We start from the raw sequence: 7,221 nt of genomic DNA on the forward strand, positions 1-7,221 counted from the left end.
ATGTCCTTTTTCAGTGGACATAGGCATCCTTTTTGTGGGGTATTCTTTACAAAATATTTGACTACTACACACATCATAGTGCATATGAAGAAACTGTATAGACAAAAGCCACCAAGGAGTCCTAAGAAAGCAGAGTATTACCAGTGATTGCACATGAAAGTTCCAAAGCCTTCTAAGTCTAGAGAGATTATAAATCTCTTTTCATTTTATCTGTAAGTTGTATGTGTTGTTTTTTTTTTGAGATATTTAGAATGGGTATATAGATTCTAATAAGTATAAAAGTGTTAGTGGCTCTCTTCGTCTCTTGCTACTCCCTTGTTCTTTCCCTGCGTCCCTTGCAGCTTTTCTCCCCATTCACTTACCCCTCCTCTCTCTCTACGTGCTCATGGCCGGCCTCTGCTCCTCTGTTTCTCTACTCTCTCTTTCTCTGCCTCTACTACCCTCTTAACTCCCCTCTTCGTTATACTATACCCTCGTGGCTGGTCCCTCAGGGGAAAGGGATGCCTTGGCATGGGCCCGCTGAGGCACCCCATTCCCCCATACCTCACCACACTTCCATAGAACATACCCCCACCTCCTTTATCTTTTTAAAAACATCACCCTTCCCAGCCATTTTGATTACCTGGTTCTTCTTTTATTCCTTTCCTTCCTGGTCTTCTGGCTTTCCTCTCTCTTTCTGCTCTCCTCATGTGGGCTGGCTCAGGGTCATGTTCCCATTGGACTCTCCCAGACGTTTCTGACTCTCGCTATGTTTTCCTTCATATGTACAATAAATCTTCTCCTCCACCATACTTAGGCGCAGTCACGTCCTTTTTATTTATTTATTTATTTATATTTTCCATTAATCTAAGACCCGAGTTCCTTTCCTAACTCCACCCATATTCACACAAAATCTACTTGATGTCTGATTTATTAAGAAGAAAGTAAAACATCTGAGGTTGGAAGAAAATTCCTAGCACAATGTAAATGTTTTATTTTTCTTTTCTTTACAAAGTCCTTGCGCACTGAATGCAAGACATAGTGTCAGTTTGCACAAACACAAAACAGCAATATGGCAGGCTGCTGCCCCCCTGCCCCTCCCCCAGGAGTTCTGCTCCTTCTCTTCACCCTTGACTCACCTTTCAGAGTTTCCTAGGAAGATATGCCAGATTAGGCGGGCTACAAGCCTCTCTCAGGTCCCACCCACTACTCCTCAGGAGGGGAGGAAAATGGAACGTGGCTTCTGGGCTTGCATTGTGCTATAATCTGCGAGAAGAGAGGATGACCACCTACCCAGATACAGAGGCATCACAATTATGAAAACTGCTGTAAATGATGATGCTTTTGGATGGGAGCTCAGTGTCCCTGAAAAAAAAAAAATGGAAAAAAGTAGCACAAGCTGGGTGGACATAACCCAGGGTTTTGAAGATGCTTGTTGAGAACTGAAGTTGAGAGAACTGCTTCATGATAACCTGTTTGATCTTTTTGAAGCCATGTCTGCTACTGAAATGATGGATACCAAGATGGATGCAATTATGATTGGAAACCAAGTGAATAGAAAAGTTCTCAATTTTGAACAACCTATCAAGGATGGTACCATTAAAATTAAAGAGCTCAGCTTGCCTAAACTGATAGGAATAATGGATACCTATTTTTGCTGTCTGATCACATGGCTCAAAGATCATTCCTTGGCACAGTGTTTACATGTCTTTACATTCATAATTCGGACTTCATAGAAGATCCTGCCATGAAAGTTTTTGCTATGGGAATCCTGAAGTTCTGACATTGCAAGGGAAAAGGTAAATAAAGCTGCTGTTTTGAAGAGGAAGATTTCCAGTCAATGACATATGGATATAAAATGGTCAACAGTGTGACCGATCTTCAAGTTTTAGGAATGCTAAAAGATGTGGGAGATGATATGCAAAGGCGAGTAAAGAGTACTCGAAGTCGACAAGGAGAAGAGAGATCCAGAAGTTGAACTAGAAACCATCCAATTATGATGTTTTTTGAGCACCTTGTTAACCAGAGATTACTTCCACTCACCTTCCCTTGTTATGCAAAAAATAATTAAAAGATAAAAAATGGTCAACTATTTCTCAAGATTAATAGATGAAAGAATAAAAACTGTCTGTGAAGTCTAGAATTTAACAAATGTACAGTGTATCCTGGATTTTTTTCCTGTTAATTTAGTGAACAGTCACCATGTATTCTTTCAAAATCTCTGTTACAAACCACTTTCCTCATGGATAACAATATATATATATATATATATATATATATATATATATATATATATATATATATATGTATATGGAACTCATCTCATGTAAGATATAGTGAAAGATGCCCTCCAGTCCTTTGTCAGTCCTCTGGTCCTCTCCCCCTAGTGTTGCCTAAATAATAATCACCAGGCTAAGGACTGTATCTACTCCTTTGTATTCGCTGTGTTCAGCCATTTTGTAGTATTGTTCAGATCCATGGCTATAATAAGGTTCAGCAGAGAAACAAACTTGGTCACATTCTTGAGTTTGCTACCTTGCAAGATGAGTTTTATACTCCAGAAGAAGAATGTTCTTGAAGAAATGAAAGAATACACTTTACAGAGATCATTGATGCAGCACTTTTCACTATGTTGTTAAAACAGGACCCTCAGAGACAACATCCAGCCTGTTTAGGAACCTGAGTTCTTTACCATAACCTTCAAATTATGATCCAGTATCTGCTCCGCGACTTTGAGCTGGAGCTGTACAGTATGCCCGAGTACTACTACATCTACTTGTAGCTCTCTGAGTTTCCGTATGCGTGGCTCATGTCAACCCTGAGCTGGGCTGACAGCTCTCAGATAGCAGAGGAGAAGATAAGGGAGGAATAACAGAAAGGCCGCAGCAGCAAAAAAAAAAAAAAAAAAAAAAAAAAAAAAAAAAGAAAGTTCATCCATTGAGCCAAGAGATCACAGTGAGCCAGGCCTATCAGAATATGTATGCTGGGATGTTCAAAACGATGGTCACAGATAGCAAAGTGTGCAAGCCCAAGTTTGAGCTTGATGGTGACCAGGTCCAGTATGAGCACAGGTTTGCTTCTTTCAATAGCATGATAATGCTGCCACCAGTGCACTACCTGCAGTTCAAGGAAAGGTCTGACCTCACCCTCAGTCTCCAGAGCTTTATGTGGCTGCTAGTAAGCACTTTCAGCAGGCAAAAAGGATCTTTGGAAATATCCCTAATCCAGACGGTGAGGTCAGTAGAATCATAAAGTTTGCCAAGCCAACTTTGTGGTTATGAAGCTCTTAGAAGGGGGACACAAAAGAAAGAGTCAAAAGTTCCTGCCGAATTTGACTTCTCTGTTTACAAGTACCTTCCTGTCATGAAACTGGTTTGAAAGAGACTGCAAAGATGACCCTGTTCACTTTAGGGGATACATCAGTCTGCCACACATGGTGATGTAAAGTGGATTTCTTGAATGACAGACAGCTTATTACAAGGAAGATTTTTCAGCTAAGCATCTTTACCTGGAGAGGATGAAACTGCTATTTTAAAGTGGTTTATTATACTCCATGGGTGTAACAGGGCTGGAATGAGTTGGTAAACATTGCATGGTTTTATTTTAGAATTGTTAAAACATTTTTTTTAAAGAATGATTGAGTGAAATGGTGTTTGTAAAGGTTAATAAATTTCTTGACAAAAAAAGTGTTAGTGGGCCGGGCGGTAGTGGCACACACCTTTAATCCCAGCACTTGGGAGGCAGAGGCAGGCAGATTTCTGAGTTTGAGGCTAGCCTGGTCTACAGAGTGAGTTCCAGGACAGCCAGGGCTACACAGAAGAAACCCTGTCTTGAAAAACCAAAAAAAAAAAAAAAAAAAAAAAAAAAAAAAAAAAAAAAAAAAAAAAAAAAAAAAAAAAAAAAGTGTTAGTGGATGATTGCTAGAGAATTGTGGAGAAAGTTGTACCATCAATATGAGTTACCATAGTCATAGATCAAAAATTAATACCAATGATCAAATGAAAGCTACAGATAGGCATTTATTGACAGAACACAAGTATTGCACACACTATTCAGAAAACACATACTGTATGGCCAAGCATTAGACATGGAGCTATGTCCTATGGATTTTTTTTTCGTTGATTAGAAAATGCTTCTATGTTTACATTTTAAATTCCTCTTGCTCTTCTTATAGGTAATTTCATATTAGAAATGACCCCCACCTTTTTCTGCCATCACAGATGGGCTTTGTGCAGTTGTACTCACTACTCAGAGTGTGTAGAAGTTCACAGATACTCTCAAACATTTGTGTTAGTGCAAAACTTTTAACAGTCATGAATTACCACATGTACAATGAATCATCTGATTAGCATTGTATCACAGACATCTCAGAAAGCTTAAAAGTTGGATATGGTGAGATCTAACTTTCCTGAAAATAAAAAGCAGTAATCTAGATTTGTGCATATGTGCTTTGTGGTATGCTGCAAAGAAAGGCTACATCAACTGTGTATAAAATTCATCCAATTTCAGCTATTTTCAGTGACTCCAAATTCTCTATTGTATGTCAAATCCCAACAGAGCTCTGAAACAGGTGAGATATGAGTTTCTTCTGGATAGCCTCCAGAAAAGGATAAGTACCAAATGGTTGGGGCAACTCTTTATTCTCCATACTACCTCTAGAAGATGAAAAATTTCTGTTGATCATCTTGCTATGTTAGGGTAGAGAGTGGAGCAATAAAATCTATTGATACTATTAGGGTTCATGAATCACTGAAGTGTGGTATCCCAGACACAAATAGCATGAAAAAGCAAAGAATGTTATTCCTGCATGCAGGGACACAATTTCATCAGGAGGGAAGGACTCTGACTGAATTTGCAGATTCAGATTTAAGGTCAAAATAGAAACATAAAGCAGGGGCACAACATCTGTATCTTGATTGGTTGGGTTCTATCTCTGGGGGTCTGGGTGATGCTATGACAGAATATTTATGCTTTATGACAAGGAGGGGGTAGCTCTTGACCTCTTGGCCTGGTTAACTGTCTTTTTGCAAGCTGGGGAGATAAAATTTGAAATAAACCTGTGGTTGTTACAGTAATTGACTTGCTAAGTTCTGAGAAGTGGAAATTCAGGCCTAGTCTCCTGAACGGCTAGTTTACAGCCTGTCATGGAGTCAGACTAGATCAGGCCAATTATCTCCTTTAACCCTCTCCCTAGAGTAAACATTCATCTGGAATCCATGAGATGTTTTTACAGGCTGAAGGTAAGGGTGACTGGATAGTGGTGTTTGACAGCTGATAGGGCAGGTTGTAAGCAGCAAGCAAGCAGGATTAGGAGTACTGCAGTCTCAGACTTTACTGGATAGATGGGATGTGCAGTAGCTCTCCATTGTTCCTAAGGAAAGTCATCTGGACTGCAGCTGCTGGGTTGTTTATTTCCCAGCAGGCTTAACACGGGACTGAAGTATATGTAATCCTATTCACCATCAAAGCCATTGATATGGTCAGGATCACACTGTGAGGTCCTTTCCAGTGGGATTCCAGAGTCTTATGGTGATGCCTCTTGGCCCAGACTTCCTCATCTGGTTCAAAGAAATGGGGGTAATGGGAAGGAAAAGATTCTTAAATCTGGCAAATGGTAGGGCAGAGCTGCTTCTGGACCCTGTGGAGGGCATCCAGAGATTTTTAAAAAATTGTATTGATCATATTCAGCTAGAATATCAGATTAGGGTTTCTGTAATATGTGAGGGGGCCTCCCATATAGTATCTCAAAGGGGTAAGACTCAGAGTATAGTGGGTGTTCCTAGCCTTATATAAGGGATAAGGTAGGAGAGACTTCCAGTCACTGCCAGTTTCAAGGGCTAATTTGATCAAGGCTTCCTTCAGGGTCCAACTTATCCTCTCTACCTGAACTGAACATTGTAGTCTATAGGTGCAATGTAATTTTCAATTAGTCCCTAAGGCCTATACTAGAGATTGGGTTACCTGAGAGATGGGTCCACTGTCTGACCCAAGCAGGGTGGGTAGGCCATACCTTGGTATGAATATTTTCTTTGGTAGATACAAATCTAATTTATTTGTTTTTATGCAATTTTAATCAAACTAGAATTACATCTCTATTTATTGTATCCAGTATTGGTCTTTATAATGATGACACTACAAAGTATGAAAAGTACTTCGACAATGTTCCTCCCAATACTCCTGACCTTCCTTGTCTTTCCATTTTCCTCTGCTAGTGTCCTTTGTTCTCCTAGACAGTTTTGATTCTACTTTCATGTGATAGATAGCTACATGATTTTGTGTATCTTTATAAAATCTAGGATCTACACATAAGAGAAAAATTCACTGAATTAATTCACTTAATAGACAATCTCAGGTTGCAACATTTTCCTGCAGGCCACATAATTTTGTTCAGTTTGGATGAATAAAATTTCATTGTTTGTATACTATACTCATTCCTTTATTTCTTTGTTGATGAACACCAATGTTGCTGGTACCACTTAATTATTTGTGCAAAAAGTTAATGTGCAAGTAATTGTGATATGCTGATTTAGACTCCTTTACATAAATATGACTAGTAATATCTTATATGAAACATATTACGTGTGTGTGTGTGTGTGTGTGTGTGTGTGTGTGTGTCCTCAACATTGATATTCATACTAACTGGAATAACAAATGTTTCTACCAGCAGTGTACAGGGTTGTCTTTTCTTCATATCCTTAGTAATATTTGTTGTTATTTTCTTTTTTAATGATTGCCATTTTGATTGAGATCACATAAAATACCAACAAAGCTTTCATTTCCATTTCTCTGATGGTTAGGGATATTTACTATTTTCCATGCTTCTTTTTTATAGGTAATTGATCTTTTGAGAATGTTCTGATCATTTCATTGGCTTATTTGTTGACTGGGTCACTTAGTTTCTTTGCAATTTTTTTGTGGGGAAGTATTTGTGCATAGCTTCTTATGACTTATTAATCCCATTAAAATATTTGTCTCCTAATATCACATTTGTAATGGAGTTTCAACATAAAATTTGGATGGGACACATTTATTAAAAAAAAACTTTTTTGTCATCACATTGGCCATCTCTTGGTTTGTTGAGTTGGCTTTTACCCATTCTGAAAAGGTATATATAAGGACTTAATAAATATTTATACCTATACTATTCTGGTATTACCTCTGTGTAATCGATTTCCCAATGAGCTCTAGGCCATTGACCTCAGATTCTAGTTTCTGGAGGTTTTTAGCTGGGGCTAGAAGGAT

At 38.7% G+C, this 7,221-nt stretch overlaps 1 pseudogene; it reads left to right on the forward strand.

Annotated features, from left to right (window-relative positions):
- The first annotated feature begins 1,295 nt into the window (after window positions 1-1,295).
- Window positions 1,296-3,357, forward strand: LOC116080425 (annotated as a pseudogene).
- The last annotated feature ends 3,864 nt before the right edge of the window (window positions 3,358-7,221 follow it).

This window comes from Mastomys coucha, unplaced genomic scaffold, assembly GCF_008632895.1.
Source record: "Mastomys coucha isolate ucsf_1 unplaced genomic scaffold, UCSF_Mcou_1 pScaffold6, whole genome shotgun sequence".
NCBI classification, from domain to species: Eukaryota; Metazoa; Chordata; class Mammalia; order Rodentia; family Muridae; genus Mastomys; species Mastomys coucha.